The following is an 18,792-nucleotide window of genomic DNA, read 5'->3' as shown; positions in this document are numbered from 1 at the left end:
CACTAACACCAGACTTTTATCTTCATTAGAACAGATTCTAAGGACAACAAAGGAATCAAACATATTTTAAATTTCACTCATTGGTTTTATTGACCATATTAACAGTGGTTATGATTTTTTCAAACTCTTTATATATTCTGGACAAAGACAAGCAATAAATAATAGAAACCATGACTTTCAATCCAAGGGGAAAGAGATACAAATATAAAATCCAAGACAGTAATAAAATATTGCCAATTTAAGTCATAGTTGTATATATTAAAACATGCTTACAATTTTATTTGTATGTTTCTACATCTGTGCACTGCAAATTCTAGGAGCTGTGACAACCAGTAGCAATGAGAATACTTTGCGCCCACCTCTTGGTTTCCAAATACAATCGCCCATTAAATGAAAGCAGGGATCCTTGTAGGAAGGGATGATTCCAGGTCTGAGGGAGACAATTTACAAAATCAGCCTGGATGTCTTGTGCCAGAAAGACTAATGCTAGCATATGAAAAAGACCTGAAGCTGGATGGATGGGGTGATCAACAGCTAAATTGAATAATTTTGCCATCAAAATGTAAAATAAATGCAAGTGATTATTTAAACAAAATTTGGACCCATGGTATTTGAGGGAAGCGAAAAGGAGTGAGAAGGAGGGTGACTCCTTTTCTCAGTTTGCTCACTTTGGAGTTTACTGTTACCCCAAAACCATGCCGTGAAAATTGATAATTAAATGTAAAGAGCATGAATGCTGTCATGTCTGTTTCTTTCTTTCTTTCTTCTAAGAGGAAAAGTAGCTCCTCCCCAGTTGATGGAGGAAAATTCATTATAGGAAAATGCTCTCTGATAAATAAAAAAGAATAACAGGGTGAGAAAATCACCATGCTGAAATCCCCCTGAGAGCAACTGATACAGGCAAAGCTTGTCAGTGAATACCAAGGCCATTGTAAATTGCTAATGAAAAAAAAATGCACCTACAATGGAGAGTTCAGTCTGTTATAACCTTCAAGATTGGCATCAATAAAGATGAAACCACCTGGCATTACATGTTTGATGTGGTGCAATGGGAAACACGTAGCTGCCAAAGAGTTCTTAACACAAGTGTCTCACCTGACCCTGATGGACCACTGGCCAGAACTTTCAGGTTATTATGGGATATACAGGGGATGGAGGCACAAGTTAAATGACAACCACAAGACAAAACACAGGGTGTTCCATGGCTGACATTAGAAAACCAATGCCAGGAGGAAAGGTAACAGTCTAGATCAAGTGAAATTAAAGGGCATAATGATGTATGAATCTTGATTGCATTTCTCACAGAAAAATATGCTATCATACAACTAAGTGATGGTTAGAGAAATCTGGGCATTGCCTGAGACTATATAATAAGGAGTTATTTTAATTTACTTAAGAGTAATATTTCATACTTACTGGTATAAATGGAAATAATAAAATATAATAATTATGACAAAGTTAATATTCTACTTAGGCATAGTTGTATATAAAGACACAGTTAACATTTTTCCATATTTGTTTGAATAATTAAATAGAGATTGTATATGGTGGGTGTCAGAGATGGTCGTAGTATCCATTAAACATTGTTTTTGCTTATTAGGTTATTTTAATTAAATCTTACACTGTTAGAAATCACTTAGCCCCACTCATCATTTTGGAGGGAGTGACGAATCTGAAAACTGAATCCCATATTTAATTAGACAGTTTCTTGACCCCTGATAGTCAAGGAAAAGAGGGTTCCCCCTGGTTCCTCTAAAGAATGGATTGACTAGGAATGTCCTCATGACTCAGACTCTCTGTGACCCCTAGACTTTAGCATTTTTAAGGTGGGTCCCTCTTTCAATTTCCCTACCCATTTTTTGGCCCCAAATTCAAGTTAGTAACTGTTATTCACAGTCTCGTGGGCATGCTAGTTCAGCGGAGAAGCAAAGCAACACACAGAAGGTATCTTTGCGTTGGTGCAGTCAAGTCATTCTGGGCGTGTGGTGGGTGGGATGGAGCCCACATAAGGTGGCAGAATATGGGGGTCCAGTGGCCATTGGACAGGAGGCTACCTGTGAAGGCTACCCCACATCCAGGCCTGAGGAACAGCACAAAATAAATCGCATTGTTTGGGATGTAACAGGGCTTGCCTTGGAGAGTGCTTAGTGATTTATGGTCTTGGTCCAATGGTTTGAAAAGGTAATTTGGGCTGGACATTCAGCATCCAAGTCCTGGCTACTTGTAGAATCCAAATGTGAGGGAAAGAAAAGATGTCTTGCCAAAGGGGTTGTTGTGGGGGCTTGCCATGATGTGGAGGTGAAGAATCAGGGAAGGAAAATTAGGAGCAAGTCTGCTTGAATCCCACAGTTAATGTAAGTGGAGCAAAGGGGATGAAGAGGGAACATTGGTGTCCTGAATATCATTCAGTCACAAATCACCCACAAGCGAAGCACACTCAGCTGGGTTTCCTGTGTGTGTAAAGGGGAAGAAAAGGCGGCAGGAGAGAGATGAGGGGAGAGGGAGAGGGACCACAAAAGAGGAAACAGAAGGAAAAAAGTAGCGAAAATAAAAGAACCCTTTCTTTTATATGGCCGAGTAATATTCCAATGTATAACCAATTCACTTTGCTGTACAGCAGGGACTAACACAACATTGTAAATCAACTATACTCCAATAAAAATTAATAAAAAAGGAAAAGAACACTTTGTGTTTTCAATGATCCCAGATTCTCACCTGACTTATCTCAGATTTAACTTTAGCCATGAGGAGAAGAGAAAAATGACTGGAAAATATAGGTCAGTCTCCAATACATCACTTTCATGGCTCATCATATGATGATTTCCTTTTAGGTGACAGAGATATTAAGCAATAAATAAATAAATATCTAAAACTAAAATTTCTCTAAAGAAATAAAGTCTTAAAAAAAGTATTCCCTAATAGCTCTAATTTGTGCCTTCTGCTTAAAAACGTGTAGACATTTTTTCCAGTTCAAAATTGAGACTAAGCACAAAACAAAGATTTCAGAAACTTTCTGTGTCATCTATATAAACTATTTAACAGTTTAAAAAGGTTAATCATTAAAAAATTTGCCCCCTTAAAATTTGATTGAAATAAAGTTATACCACAATAACTTAGTATTTTGTGTAAAAAAAAATGACTAAAAATATTATGCATTAGACAGTTTTTTGTTTGTGTGTTTGTTTTGTCCTAAATCCCCCTTCTCCATCATACTTCCTTTGGCTACATAATCTTTGGAGGAAAAACGGTGGAATGGATTGACACCAAAAACAGGTAACTGGCAACAGCCCATTCCCTAACTTCATTACGTGGTCTGGGGAAGAATTTTTGGAAAAATTTCCAAAACCTGTTTTGCCTGTTTAGGATTGCTCTGTGAACATCTGGTTTTAAAAAACGGTGTCTGAATATAAGATGCACTGCCAAACCCACTAGCTGAGGACCCCTTGCCCCGCCGAGACCATGTCTTAAAATGCTACTTTCTTTCCGCCTGCAGGCATTATGCATGAAGTTGGAAAGGGCGTTTATATGGGTAGTGAGTTTGCCTGGAAGCATGCTGAGCTCCAGTTGGGCACGCATGTATGTACCCTCCCATGCTGAGCTGGAAGGCAAATGGGCTGTCAGCAAGTGAACAGGGGGCTGAGGAAAAGGACAATTTCCTTATATAAGCTTCTCTTTTTGATATGGCCCTGGTTTCATTTCTGCATATTGACTTGGCTTTTGTAAACATGATAGAGCACCCATTGTGCTCTATCCAATTAGCCCAACCTGTGCCTTGGTCATAAAACTTTATGCAAACCACCACTCACAGACTTTGCAGTCCAGGGAAACAATAATAGGCTTATAACTCTTAAAGATTTTTTTTTTTTTTTGGCAAATTGCTAATAAGCGCTCTTGTTTTTTTTTTTTTCACAAGACCTTCAGCTGATGGAAAAGTAAAAGAAAAAAACAAGGACTGTAGTCTCATATAGGCGGTGATGATGGCCGTGCGATTAATAACATGGATCATTAAAATTTATAAAAAGCTATTCTTAATACAGGATATAAATACATTTCTCAGGCAGAGCTATGAAATTTATAACCTTTTTATTGTCACCAGAGGACCATCCCGCCGCTCTACTCCCAACACTGTCTGCCCTCTATCATAAATCACCATGTGGTTAATAACCTAGATTACACCAGTTGCATTTACAGAATTAAATACTGACTATGTGAAAATGTTATTACATTTTTACTGATCGGAAGACCACAAAACAGCCCTGCAGGACATGTAGCTGGACAGAACTATCTGTGTAATCTTTGTTGGAAACACAGTTACGGGACACTCAGTAACAGCTGATACATTTTGGAGCAATGGGGAACGAAGGGAGAAAATGCTAGCTCCTTAATTTTAAACCAGTCCAGGCCAAACACGTCAGAAGGAGGCCATGATATTGAAACAATGCACCTTGTTTCCAATTTAGGAAGCTCCAGGCCAAATGAATGATGTAATTGTCAAATTCCAAATGTTAGAGCAATATGGTGAAAGGCTATAGTAATCCACATGGAATAGAGATTATTAAAAATATTGGTGGAATTCAAGCAAGAATCAGATATTGTACATTACTGAAGTGGACACATCTCAATTTCTGGTTACTTGAAGAGAAGCATTGATTTCCAAATCTCCAAATCCTTGAGAGGAATTTGCCATTCACTTGAGAAACAATCAGAACGAAAACTTTTGTCCCTAAAGAATGAGCATAACTACAGGCGCATGTGTGAGTTGTTAGTGGATCCAAATGTTCAGCGCGTGGTCTGAGACCTCACGAAAGGTTAGGAACACCAGATTGGGCAGCTCCATCTAGTGATGTACTTGGTTTGAAGACTGATTACAATTTGGTTAAATTAATAGAAAAAGCTCAGAACACAGATACACACACACACACACACACACACACACACACACACGAACTGCACTGAAAAGTGACATATGAGCAATTGGATATACTTAAGACAAATAATGCAAATCCAAGTGAGTCACCCAAGAGTTCCAGTTCTATCCTGGTCTCTTCCCTTAAATCTAAGGAGGATGATTCATCTATCAAAAATGTAATGATGTGGCTTTAACTGCATTTCCTTGGGACTGTAAATTTTGTGTGGCATTATTTTTTCTACTCTTTTAAAATAATTGTCTTTTTCTTTTGTTGAAAATACTAAGGTCAAGTATTTATTCTGGAAAGATCCTTTAAACGGTTGTCACTTTGAACAACATGCTTTAATGAATACATAAACCTAGAATGTTTAATAAAATTAATTTACGAAGTTTTCAAATTTACAACCTGGAAAGGAAGCATTAACGCATATTATTAAATTAAAGGAAATCAAATGCATCCTACCAAGAATTAGACAATAACCACCTCGTAAAATGTAATATTCCAAGTATTATATAATTAGATACAAAAGAAGTTAATGACCCTCACTGTGTGACAAGTTGCTTACATAACCATAGGGAGAAAAGAATCATTTCAGTTGCCCTAGGGTTGACAAATAAATTGACTGATTTTAAGAGAGCAATATTTTGAGGGAACGTTAACTAGAATATTTTCTAAGGACAAATGGAAGTGCATAGAAAATATAGACTTCACTCGATAGTCTTACTCTTTGTACTAACATTGGCATTTCTTGAAAATTTTGAAACCATGGTGCATGCGTGCTGTGGAATAAATAAATATGTAATGATATTAATGCTATAGAAACATATTAATGCTTAGTAAAGAGAAAAGGAATAGAATGATAACATCAAAAGTTGTCCTGTAATATAAAATTTGAATTGGAAAGATTTTCATGAACTTCTTATGTGATCACTTTTTTTTTTTTTTCATTTCAAGAAGATGTATCTTCCAGCTCCGTTTATGGAAGAGATGTAGATGTCATGCCAGCCTGGCACCAGGAAGCAGACATCCTGAGCAGCTGTGATGTAACAAAGCCACCCTCTGCATCACCAGCAGGGATTCTTGGAAAAAACAGCTGATTCAAGGTGTGGGGAAACTGATTTAAAAGATGAGGCTGGGACACAGTTTGTGCCAAGTAAGGAAGCTTTAAGGAGTCTTGGAGATGTATCAGAACAAGACAGGAGCCACAGGAAGGGGTTCTTTGTGGTCAAAGATGGGACTATTTAGAACCACAGGGAAAGGACATATATTTTTTCTGTTTTCTTGAAGACTCTCAAAAAAGCTCTTAGTAGCTCTGCTACTCCATAAAGATGTAAATGGACCAAAAACGTAAATTCATCTTTCACTGCTTCTGATTTTACCCTATGGATCTACTATTTACAGGTTTGCTGAACGGGATGGCCCTTCTAAGGTAGGGTCTACAAGGACCTAGAGACTCACCAGAATGGAATGGAAGGGGGAGGTGTCTGGGAATTCTATTAGCCTTACGGTTGCAAGTAAAACTCCAGCTGAATCTGGATGAAGAGAGAAAGGGGGTAAGAACTTTCTAGCTCTTGAACTGTGGATGAGGTTTAGCTCGAGTTCACACAGGGTGGAATCACCCCCTCCTTTATTTTCAGCTCTTCCTCCTTGATGGCGACCTCACATCCAGATCCCAGGTGCACACAGGATACGGCTGTGGCCCTGGGCCCTTCTCCTGTTGGCCCCGCCTTCTGTCTCATAGTCCAAGCCCAGCAGGTTACATCTCCCGGGGTCTGTCCTGGACACACTGGGTGGGAAATGCTGACTGGGAGTGAAGCCCAGAGTGGAAGGTGGGTCCCCCACCCTGGACCTATCGTCTCCTAGATTGCTCATCTCAGTGCAGGGGATGGTCCCCAGGGGTGTGGGCAGGGCTACCAGCAGAGGGTAACGGACTGTGCGTGGAAAGGCAGTGTCCACTGGAAGAGGCAGCACCGATGGTGCAGGGCAGAAGGGAAAAATCAGACCCCCTTGCCATGTGTTCTGAGTTCTTTCTCTAGTCCTGTTTTCTCTGAGAGGGGAAACAGTATACATCATTTTGAAATTAAATTGAGGCCTTTTGAAACTGAATTCCTACTTAGTAGGAAACCTCACGATTCCTAAAAACAAACAACCCCCACCCTAAAAATTACCAAGATTTAGAGTCTTTTGAAATGGTAACTCAAAAATGCCTTTGGACCTTAAAAGCAGGAAGGGAGAATTTGCCAGGAGTATACTCAGTAATTTAGAGGATAGTCTGTGTGATTTGCTTCTAACGGTTATAGATCCTCATTTCATGATTTTGATGAATGATCAGGCTATTGTCTTTCTCTGAATTTGGTCAAAGTTAAATTTAAGTGATACCCAAATGAAAAATCTTAAATGGTTGACAACAACAACAAAACTAGCTCTCAAATCAGGATTGCTCCATCTCTGCTTCCATCAGAAATAATCTAAACATGAGATAACTGCAGGTCAGTATCATAAGTTGTCTTAAAAATAAGGAAGCCTCCACCAGTTGAATTGACTGGAAGACAACGTACCTTCTCTATCCTTCTAGAATTTATCCACACTTGTCGATACCACATCCATCCAGGCAGTCTGCAGAAGATGGTGAATCCAGACTTTTGTTAGGCAGATTCTAGTCAAATCTCAGTCTTTTGCTTAGGAATTACGTGAACTTGCACACACCAGCCTCAAATTTGTTGGGCTCCTTTTCTGTATCTTTCAGGCTGAACTGAACTACCTGGGAAATTTTCAGAGCTAACTTCAGGAAGTTAACAGTGTGTCATCCCTCTAGACTGGTTCTCTTTAACACTGGATTCAATAAGAAAATGAAAGACTAATCTTAAATGAAGGAAAATGTGTATTTATGTACGCAGGCATGCATGTATGTACATATGTGTGTATGTATGTATGCATATCCAGGAATCAGCTATTTTTCCTTTCAAATCAAATTATTTACTGCCCAGGTAAAGAAGTCTCTTCTTCAGAAGTGGAGAAATTCTTACACCTGGTTTAGCACAGAAATAATCCTTTGGTTATACAGAATATATATATATATATATATATATATATATATATACATATATATATATATATATATATATGGCTTTCAATTCAGACATAAACTGTTCCCGGGGAAATAATTAGAGCTTACCTATTAATCTCATATGAAAGATTGGAATTTATTTCACTTATACCTCAACCTCCTTCTCTCACCCTACTTTCCTTCTAATGTATACTTTCAATATCATTGTAATTCACATTTGGTTAAAGCAGCATTTGGTGTTTTCTTCCCATCTAAGACTCAGCATATACTATGGTTATACTGACATGTTTACACAGCCTCTCTGCTTTTTCTTGAGTTTTCAGGACTTTTATATGCTTTATTTCTTGTGTACAAAGTTGTCAAGATTTGTTAAACTCCTCTCAAAATAGATTAAAATAATAATAATAATAAAATAGCAGTCCCACTGTGTTCCTCCCTCTGGAGCCCTCTGCCTCCTTGCTCCAGCCTAGCCTTCTCTCTGGACCCACTCAGTGCTCATCCTGGAATTTCAGGAGTCGTCTCTGCTTGCTCCCCACGCTGGACCCATTTCCTGAAGGTTGTTTCCCTTTTGTTGGTTCACATACCTGTTTGTGGGGAACCTGTACTCCATGCATTGTTGGCAGTAGCGCCAATTTGTCGAAATCTCCGACGTCTGAAGATGCCTTTACTTCTCCTTCACACTTGATGACTAGTAGAGCTGGGTATAGAGTATTCTAGATAAGAATTTCACTCAGACCCCTGCCCATGCTCCTTCTTTATCCACCAGGGTCATTCTGGGTCATTTCTCCCACCTCTGGACTCTTTTGGAATCTTCTCTTTATTCCCAGAGTTCTGAAATTCTATAACAATGTGTGTGTCTGAAGCTTTTTTAAAAAATAGTTTCCTCTTCTGGATAATCAATAGCACCTTTAAGTGGAATCTGAAACAATCTTGTAGGTTCTTTAACTCTCTTGTTTCTTATCCCCCAATTCTCTGTTTCATTTTTTATTAGATAATGAAACTCATGGACTGATCCTCTAATACTCTCATTCTTTTTTCTCCCATTTCCCATCTCTTTGTATTTTGGTCTATTGTATGAAATATTTTCTCAATTTTTCCGTATCTTAGGTTTTATTTTCAATTTCCACATGCATATGTATAATTTATATATTATATATAAACTTAAACCTATTTGTAGATTACATGTAATTCACATATAAGCATATTAATATATTACATATATTAATTTTCCAGAACATTTTCTTGTTTCTTAAATGTTTATTTGTATGACATCTGGTTCTAAGTTTATGGATGAAAAGTTTTCTTTGAGGCATCTTTTCCTCTCTGCTCTGTCACTCTTCACCTCATGTTCCTTTCATCTCTGTTTACTCTGGTCTCTGGCTGTCATTGAGTGTCCGGAGCTTCTTGGTGCTTCATTCATATTTAAGAGAGAGGCATGAGAAGTCTTTGCAGGCTCTGGATGGAGAGTGGAGCCTACTGACTGGTGGTTTTATTTTGCAGTAATGGAGGATGGATGGGTCTGTTTTACTCGGAATATCCATATACTAGCATCTGTGTGTCTTTTCTCCTATTTCAACCTGATCCTTCAGAAAGAAACCGTCCATATTTTCTGGGGAAGAAAATCTGAATCAGTGGAGCTGATGAAGAAGCAGCCATGGACCTTCATATCTGGGGATGCAAACCTCTGTTAATCTCCAGTTTGGGTACAGTTGGTACAGGTATTGACCTCCTGTTGCCTAGAGAACCATGACCAGTGTCAGCCCCTCCTCTGTGCTGCCTGAGCGGAGAGGATTGTCCCTGACTGTGCATGGATGGGCAGGAATCTGGGGGCACAGATGCTCCTTATAACGGTGGGCTCATTTTCAGGACCCTCTGCACTCTACCTTCAGCAGTAGCTGGTACCTACTTTGCCTGCACCCACCGGGCTTTGAAGCAAGAAACAGCCAGCATCCTAACACCTTTCCCTCCCAACTCTGAGCAGTTATGCTCCAACTCTCTCTGGTGAGCTGTATCTGTTACCATTTGTGAGAGATGATATTCTTCAAGGGTGACCACAATAATACCTCTCATTCCACATGCCCTCCCAGAACTTGGTCACTCCCGTATTACTAGATGGACCCTAATTTTCTTCCCTTGAATCTGAACCTATGCATTGTGTCAAACTAAGAAAACGTAGCAGAATGATGCTACATGAATTCCAAGACTGGGTCAAAAAAAGGAGGTACAATTTAAGCACTGTTAGCAGAGGAACTCACCTATGGAGCCAGGAGTTTCCAGGTAAGACGTCTGATCATCCTGAGACTGCCATGCTGAGAGGAAGCTCAGACAACACGGAAAGACCGCATGTAGGAGGTCCAAATGAACAGCCCAGCTGAGGTCTCAGCATTCACCACCACATAAGGGATGAGGCAGCCCCCAGCCTTCCGTCAACCCGAGCTTTCAGATTTTCCAGGCTCAGGGTCCTGGCACCATGGAGCAGAGACAAGCCATTGCTTCCTGTTTCCTGCCCAGAGAATCTGGGAGCACAATCAAACGTTTGTGGTTATACATCACCACTTGGGGTAGCTAGTCATGCAGCAACAGTAATGGAACAGCATTCATCCATTTCCTTTCCAACGTTTCGTTAACTTTGTCTCTCATCTTCTGGACTTTATACCTTTTTGTATCAGGAGAAGAGGAAAGAGTAAAGGTAAACGCTTGTGTCCAACCTAGCAATCAATTCATTTCTGTATCCTCAGAGTGTATTTCTTATTAATTCAAGTTAGTCTATATTTGATGTGTGCACAATTATTTGTGGAAGGAAGAAAGAAAAAAATTGCTCAATTACTCAAAAAAAAGAATTCTCAATCCTTAATCATCCTCTGTGAAAAATGCAAATTGCATTTTTAAAATATCAATAAATAGTTTATTGTGGTTGAACCCCTCCCCCCCCAATTAGTAAAGCCTTTTGGGAGACTGGAAGCGTCCACACCTCTGAACGTTATTAGCTGACCCAAGATGAGTGTAAACATCAGGGAGCTGTTCTCTTTAGTCTACCCCTGTGAGGTCTTCTTCCACCCCTGGGAAGACAGCACACGGGGCTTAGTCCAGACAGCTGGCCTTGGCTCCACAGCCCCTCAGTGGATGAGGACAGCCACTGACTGACACGGCTGAGCTGTCTGTGCTATTCGTGAGGACTAACAGCGGGGAACAGAGTGGAGAGTGTTTTCTGTTCCGTGCTCTGTTTCACAGAGTGTACACACGCATGAACTTACACCTAGGTATTAACTTACACGCTGGGAGAATGCGGTCCAGGTTAAATTATGTCAAGTGTGTGATTCGAGTAATACATTAACAGGGATTTACACCCTCTCCTAAAACACATGCCACAGCAGCATCTTTTCTCTGTATCGTAACGTTTCATGCCTGGACTACATTTAATAAAATAGAAAAAAAATAACACATATATGATAATACTAAATAAAGGTGAACAGATATGTGTACAAAACAGGATAGGCATCTTTACAAAGAAATTTTATATAGCATTTTAATTAAATTGGCTTCATCTGCTTGTACAAACTATATATGTAAACATTTTAATCAAGTGAAGAATGCTAGCTTTGTGGTGTATTTTTCCTGATTACTTAGACTTTATGTATAAAGACTTTAGGTTAAGGTTACTTTTACACTTCAAACTTGTACACTAAATTTGAACTGGTTGGGAGAATGCTGTCTTCCCATGTATAAAAACAATGCTTTTCCTGCAAAACCATAAAGCAGATTAGGGCTTTTTGATTGCTTTTTTTCCTTGATTTTTTTTTGTTTTGTTTTTGTTTTTGAGAGGAGAGTTCTGAGAATGTTCGCAAATGACCAATACATTTTCTAAACTGAGCCCCTTCCCCTTGTCCAAACCCCAGAAGTAAAGTCTTTAAAAATTGGAACTCAAATAAATCCTCCTGCTGTATTAAAAAAGAATGCAAATTTGGCTCTTAGAATTTGCCAGGGAAACGTTTCTGCACGTACACTCATTTCAGAATGTTTTACTTAAAACTTTTGCTTCCCAGAAGCCCTCATATGCTAACCTACTTGAATCTACCCCAGGACATGAAATGTCGAGCCATGCACGAACTTCTCTCTTTCTAGTTCCAGAGACACTGCTTGTGCAATTCCATCAAAGAAACAGGCAGGGCAGTGGTAGAATCCAAGCAAAGAGATCCTCACTCCATCCCCCAGAGATCTGGACAATTTCCTGCAAATTAAGAATTATATCAAGAATTATATCAATGTGCATGAGTAGGGCTCCGCAACCCTTCTTTCCCTCCAAATCAAGGGTGCTCCTATTACACTTGAAATCTCTTGACGGCTGGAGGGCAAAGATGCAAACCATTCGAACGTGAGGAAGAAAAATCTCTGCGAATCTGAAAGGGAGAACATAATACAACTTGAAATGAGGCTTTCAAGTCTGACAATTTACGTGCTCTCCTAAATCTCCCTGACCACTTGTTCAACCCACGATGCGGTGTTTAAGTCTCATCAAAGCTGAAAAAACAAGGTGAAAACAGACCAGAACCACAGTCTAAGACTCCCTCACATTCCCCGGGATTTCCTGGGCTGTTAATGAGGACAAGCATCCCCTATGCCTTCCAGGGGAGCAGCTGGGAGCCAGTGTGGGAAGAGGAAAGTCTTGGGATAAAGTCACTTGTCCCAGGCAGAGACGCGTCTGAGCCACACAAATAGCAGCACATCTCCCCTGGGTCGTATTTGTGTGTAGTTGGGAAATTCGGTCATCCAAGAGATGTTTTAGTGTGTAATGAAAGAACAAAATGAATACAACGCTCTGTCTCTCCCCCTCTGCAGGAACGGAGGGCTGGAGCGTCTGCCCTCCCAGGGACAACATGCTGCTTATGCAAATGAGGCTCCCAAACACAAAGGTGGCTTCAGTGGCCGGCAGCTCCTTTCCCCAGCAGGAGCCCTCACTTTGTTTAAGCTTTTAAACTCCACCAGCGGCAGGAGAGGGTTGATATTTAGAACACAAAAGGGACACAGTGTCGCCTAATGTATGCATCTTTCCTGCGGAATCCTAATGATGCTGTACTGAGGGAATTTACACAAACCTTATAGGACTTAAAAAGAGACATTTATTTCATTCAGAGAATGCAGTGACTTCCAGTTCTTGTGCTGCTCCCAAGGCTGGGCTTTGAAAGGGGCTTTCATTGTGCAGAAAGACAGGGCCCGTCCAACGCAGGGAAGTTTTGGGGGCAACTCCATCTACTGCTTTCCCGGCCCTGAGCCTCCCTCCTTCCCCCTGTCCTAATGGATGAGGTTAATATAACCCCCGCATGCCAGTGTTTGTGTGGCCCCGATAATGAGGCTGTTGTGGGCTTCTTCGCTCTGCTCTTGTGTTTCCATTTAAGGATGCAGTTCAAAGTGGTGAGCAAGTGAAAAGAGCTGCGGTCACCTCATTAATGATTTGTAAACAGCATTTCTGGAGCTGCCAGCACCTGCAGAAGCTCCTCTGCTCCACAGGGAGCAGGTTTGCACCACCAGGTCCCTGGACTGATGCTGGGCGTCCACCCATGGGCCCAACCAACACCTTTACGCTCCTTCAAACTGGTTACAGGTCAAGCAAACAGTAGCGTTTCACTTTTGAGAGGAAATTTCAAAAGGGACACGAGAGAGGGTTTTTAAGAATAAAAATCAAAGTCAACCTTATAATTGTTCCAGCAGAAGTGAAAACGTTTGAGGTGGATGGCAGAAGGCAGGGAAGAAAAAGGAGTGTGTGTTTACAGAAGGGGCCTAGGCTGGACGCTTCTGAACAGCAGCAAACAGTTTATAAGTTTGCTTTGCTCCGATCTCGGGCCCCAGTGAGGCTGCCTCGGTCCCCACCTTGGATCACTGGTGTCCTGAGGCCGCCCTTGGCCACCCTGAAGGCTGTCAGCCCTGCCGGCCAAGACCTGGGACCCTCCTGGCTGGGGAAGTGTCTGGAAGAGGCAGGTCACAGGCATGTATTTTCCTGAGTTATTTTTAAATGATGTTGCTCAGAAGTTGTTCCTATAAGTGCAGCTACTGCTCTTGAACTGTCACAAAGGAGTTCACTTTTCCACTTTCATTCATTGGAGACACACAGTCCTATGAGTTTATTATTTCTGGAATTAATAGTGGGTGGAAGGAGGGACCGCTCACTGGTTCATCACGTGAGGAGCAGGTTGTCCCACCTTTGCTGGGTTGTTGGCTTTGGAAGAACAGGGAGGGAGGAGGACAGAGTGGGAGGAGGGGACAGCAGCCAGAAGGAGGGGAGGACAGGATGGTGTGAGGGCAGGGGATGCAGTGACCCAGACCTTCCGGTGGACTAGTGGGGATCCCAGGGTGGGAAGGCCTTTGCCCTCTAACGAGGCCCCCATTCCTGCACGGGGGGGGGGGGCAGGGACAGATCCTGGGGCCAAAGAAAAGTTCAGAGCCCGGCCAGCCTCTGCCTCCCGCCCTCCATAACCCCATCACCCTGAACCATGAACTGTCAGCCAGGAGGTGTGGCTGCTTTGTTCTTTCCTTTCCTTTTGTTCCTGGGTGCCCTCCTCAGCCACAACTGCCCCAGGTCGGGATTGCACCTTGACAGAGCCTAGGAAGCTGCTCTGGGGACACACAAAGCCCTGTGTGCTCTCCCCTCTCTCCGGGCACCATCTGGGCCATTCAAGTCTCTGGATCCCCAGCTGTGCAGGACTGGCAGTGGCTGATGCCATCTCTGATGACCGTGGCAGCCTGCAGCTTCCTTGCCCAGGACACTGCTGGTTCTTGGGGACACATGTTCTGGGGGACAAGGTTTCTAACTGTCCTGGCTCACAGCTTGTCTGCCCTCTCAGGGTAACAATCTCAGACCCTCAGCTCAGTGTCTAGTCGTTTTCCCCACAGGTGGCTTTTCTCCAGGGCTAACAATATGACAACAGGGTAGCTCATCTCTGTGAAGATGTGCTTGGTGCCAACCATTCACTCTGTGCTGTGTTTGCCCACAGCCGGCTCCACTGAGGCTCATTTCCAAGGCATATCAATTCAAGCATGCTTCATCCATCTACTACTGGTGCGTGTGTGTGTGGGGGGGGGGATGTTTAGACTTCTAATAATGTTTAACATACTTACAATTGTTTTTGGAAGTTACATGGAAATCCTATGCATACCAGTGATTTGAGTTTAATACAGATATCATCTTCATGTCTTAAGTATTTCAAATGTTTCCCAAGTTAGCATTCCCTTAGTTTTCCTTTAACGCAGGGTCTGGAGATAGAGCATGCAACGTGCACCTGAAACCATGACCTGATTTATGGTGGGAAACAACATCTGACATTTACTGGATTCTCCCCAAGCCACCAAGCACCAGACACGCTGCTAAGTGCCTTCCATCATGAGCTCATCTTTCCTGAACCAGGACTGATCATGAGTCACGTGCTGTTAGGAGGGGTAGAGATAGTTCTGAGGTCGGGCTCACAGCAAGTCAGCCCGGAGAATGCCACGGGATCTAACTTTACCCCTGAGCAGTGGAGCGGGATGCGGGTGACAATCCTTCACGTGGCTCCGGGAAGACTGTTGTCCAAAGCTCCACAACCTTCATGAAATCATACCCTCAACAGGTCACAAAGGCTGGGCAGCAAGCACCATCACCCCAGCCATGGTGGATGCAGGACCCCGAGGTGACCCACTTCCCTCACGGTGAAGCCTGGAGGGACAACAAGGGAAGACGATGCTGGAAACTAGGAAGATCAGAAGGGTTTGTCCTCAACCACATCTCTAGTTATTTCTCATTCATTTGTCCATCATGTTATAGTGCAAGGTGTCCTGAGCCAGGCATGGAAGATGCAGAGGATGTCTGGTCGAGCATCTCCACTTTGGGGACACGCAGTGAAGTTGTTCTGCAATCATCTTCTTAAGGTTTGGGGAAGCTGGGGGTTTAGGGCTCAGGCTTTGAACTAGAAAGTCTCCTTAACTGTGTGTTCTTTACCAGTGACCTTAGCACCATCCAATTCCTCCACCTGCGATTCTGGGGGTAACATCAGTACACGGCGTGGGGCTTTATGCAGGTGAAGTAGGGTGTGCATTTCCTTGGTGCCTTGGAACGAGCCCCAGCTTGACAAAGTTCAAGCCGGTGGTGGCAGCCATATGATCTGCTGGCACCAATGGAGGAACAAAGCCACACCCGGGAACAGGTCTAGAACAGGTCACAGTCTAAACTGTGATCTGCTCTTGACTGAATTGGACCTGGAAACAAAACAGGGGGTGCTCTGCACACAGGAAGGCTCCACAGGCTGCTTCTGACCATGCTGTGCGGGAGCACTGAAGGGCCAGGGGCTTCTCCTTAGCAGACCATGACCTTGGCCTATGATCCTTTTCCATCCCATCAACAACTGTCTTCAAACGCAGGTGCAGTCAAACACAAGTTGGCCTGCTCATCCCTACTCTATGGAAGGGGTGTGAGGAGACCTGCGCTGCTGTCCTCCATGCCTTCCTATTTCACACAGTGAAGGTCCTCCTGGCTCTTCCCTGCCTCCCTGGTCCCTCTCTCCTTCCATCCTCAGCTCCCTGCACACCCTGGTGGGGCCTCAGCTACACAGGAAAACACACACCTTGCATCAACAACTGTGTGCTCAGAGCCAGCATGGAGGCTTAGGCGACTTTCTTACAAATGTTAATAATGACACACTCTGTTTTACAATTTCTAGAAGTAGAATGAAACTCTATGATTTAAACAAATGATTACAGAGTATCACTGAGTGAGATTTATTTGCCTGAGTCTATTTGGTTGCATCTATAGAAGGAGATAGTCAGTTACTGGCTTATACAGATCTTTTAGACTTATCCTGCCTTGTTCAATGCCAAGCGTGTGTGTGTGTGTGTGTGTGTGTGTGTGTGTGTGGGTGTGTGTGTGTGAAAGAGAGAGAGAAAGAAGAAAGGGAGGAAAGAAGGAAGGAATGAAGGAAGGGAAGAAAGAAAGAAAGGAAGAAAGAAAGAAAGAAAGAAAGAGAAAGAAAGAAAAAAGAAAGGAAAGAAAGAAAGAGAGAAAGAGAAAGAAAGAAAAAAGAAAGAAAGAAAGAAAGAAGAAAGGAAGGAAGAAAGAAAGAAAGAAAGAAAAGAAAGAAAAAAGAAAGAAAGAAAAGAAAGAAAAAGAAAGAAAGAAAGAAAGAAAGAAAGAAAGAAAGAAAGAAAAAGAAAGAAAGAAGAAAGAAAGAAAGGGGAGGGAGAGAGGGAGGGAAGACTGGATATAAGGGAAATCTTGTTGATTTTTAAGATACTAATTTTTCTAAAGTTTTCCATCTTTAGAACACAAATGAGGAGAGAGGAGGGAGAATATTTGTATAAATGAAATAGAACCAAGGAAGGCAAATAGACAGAGATGCCTATAAGAAATACATACAGTATATTCTTAAAATTTTCCATGCATGACATTAGGTTCTGACCTAAACTCATGGACACCATCTACTTGTATGGATCTATACAGCCTTGTGCCACAAAAAATGGTAAAATGCATTTTCTGCTCAAATTTTATAAGTGCCTGGGTTCTTAAACCCTATAATTTGCAAAGGGAAGAATGTCCGGGTTGCCACTTTTTCTGCATCTGCCTGGGGTAAGATGGCATGTGAAGGGGAGGATTTGGAGGTGGAGGTTCTTGAAATCAGGTCTTAGAGTCAGGGAGACAAGACTGAAGTGTAGCCCTGCTCAGTGATCACATGACCAGATGTTATTCCATTAAGGACCCAATGTCGGATATGAGAATACGGTATAGAGCACAAAAAGCAGCCTGGTTCTGTGGGGATATTTTCACCATCCAGTTGTGTTCTGCTTAGAGTTCTGACTCATTTGCTTTCATCAGCAGAGTGTTGACTCGCCTGCCTTGAGTCTCTCCTGTCTGGAAGGCAAGGGGTCTGGCAGAAAGAGTGATGGGTTCATAGAGTGTGGACGTCTCAGCTTGCCTCCTCCACCAAAGGGCCATGGGGAGGGACTTGGGATGTTCTGTTTGCCCACACGTCTGTCTTGGGGACCCTGCTTCCCTCTCCCCTGTGGCTGAATGAGCCCCTCAGTCATGATGATCTGCCCCCTTACTACTTGTGGAAGGAGGGGTGACAGGACCCCGTCACTCAGGCAATAACGCCAAGGAAAGTGCATGGGATCCAGTGGGTCCATGGGAGGCGCTCGTTAGGACTGATGGAGGGATTGCAGAAAGAGGCTCCTTTCTCAGGAGGGTTGATGAGCAGGGTGGGGATTCTTCTCTGGCTACACTGAACAAGCCAGTCTGTGGTGGAAAATGATGAGACCAAGACACATAGATGAGAAATGGCAGAATCAATGGACAGAAGAGGGAGGAAGGGTTCAGGTCAGCACCATCTGAGCTTTTGGATTCAGTCCTGAGTTAGCTTTCATGCTTGGATATGAACCAATCCTTTTCTTTTTTTTTTTTTTTTTTTTTTTTTTGCATTTATAAGACTGAAAGGCCTTGTATAGCTTCATCCAATGTCTTCAAGCATGAGTTTCCGTTTCTGTCATTTTTTTAGAGAGTTGAATAGAGCACTTTTTTTTTTCCAATGCTGTAATTTTGTAGTATAAATCTTTAGAGGGAAAAATAGTAAAAGAGAAAATGAGGTTAAAGATGCATTTACTCATCTATTTGAATGTAATCATGGACTGAGAAAACATGAGCTGTAAGGCTCATACCACTGAGAGGTACACTATTGATATTTGCATTTATTAAATGCCTCTTCCCTAAGCAGAATCCACATCCATGATACTTATTTACATATTAATTTTATCAGTGACCAGAGTCTGCCTTGTGATATAGCTGTTTATGCTAGAGTCCAA

The sequence above is a fragment of the Delphinapterus leucas genome, chromosome 3 (genome assembly GCF_059928025.1).
Source record: "Delphinapterus leucas isolate spDelLeu-1000000601 "Yukka" chromosome 3, BTC_Dleu_Yukka2, whole genome shotgun sequence".
Classification (NCBI taxonomy): Eukaryota; Metazoa; Chordata; class Mammalia; order Artiodactyla; family Monodontidae; genus Delphinapterus; species Delphinapterus leucas.
The sequence above is the reverse complement of the archived record's forward strand: the minus strand, read 5'-3'. Positions refer to the sequence as shown.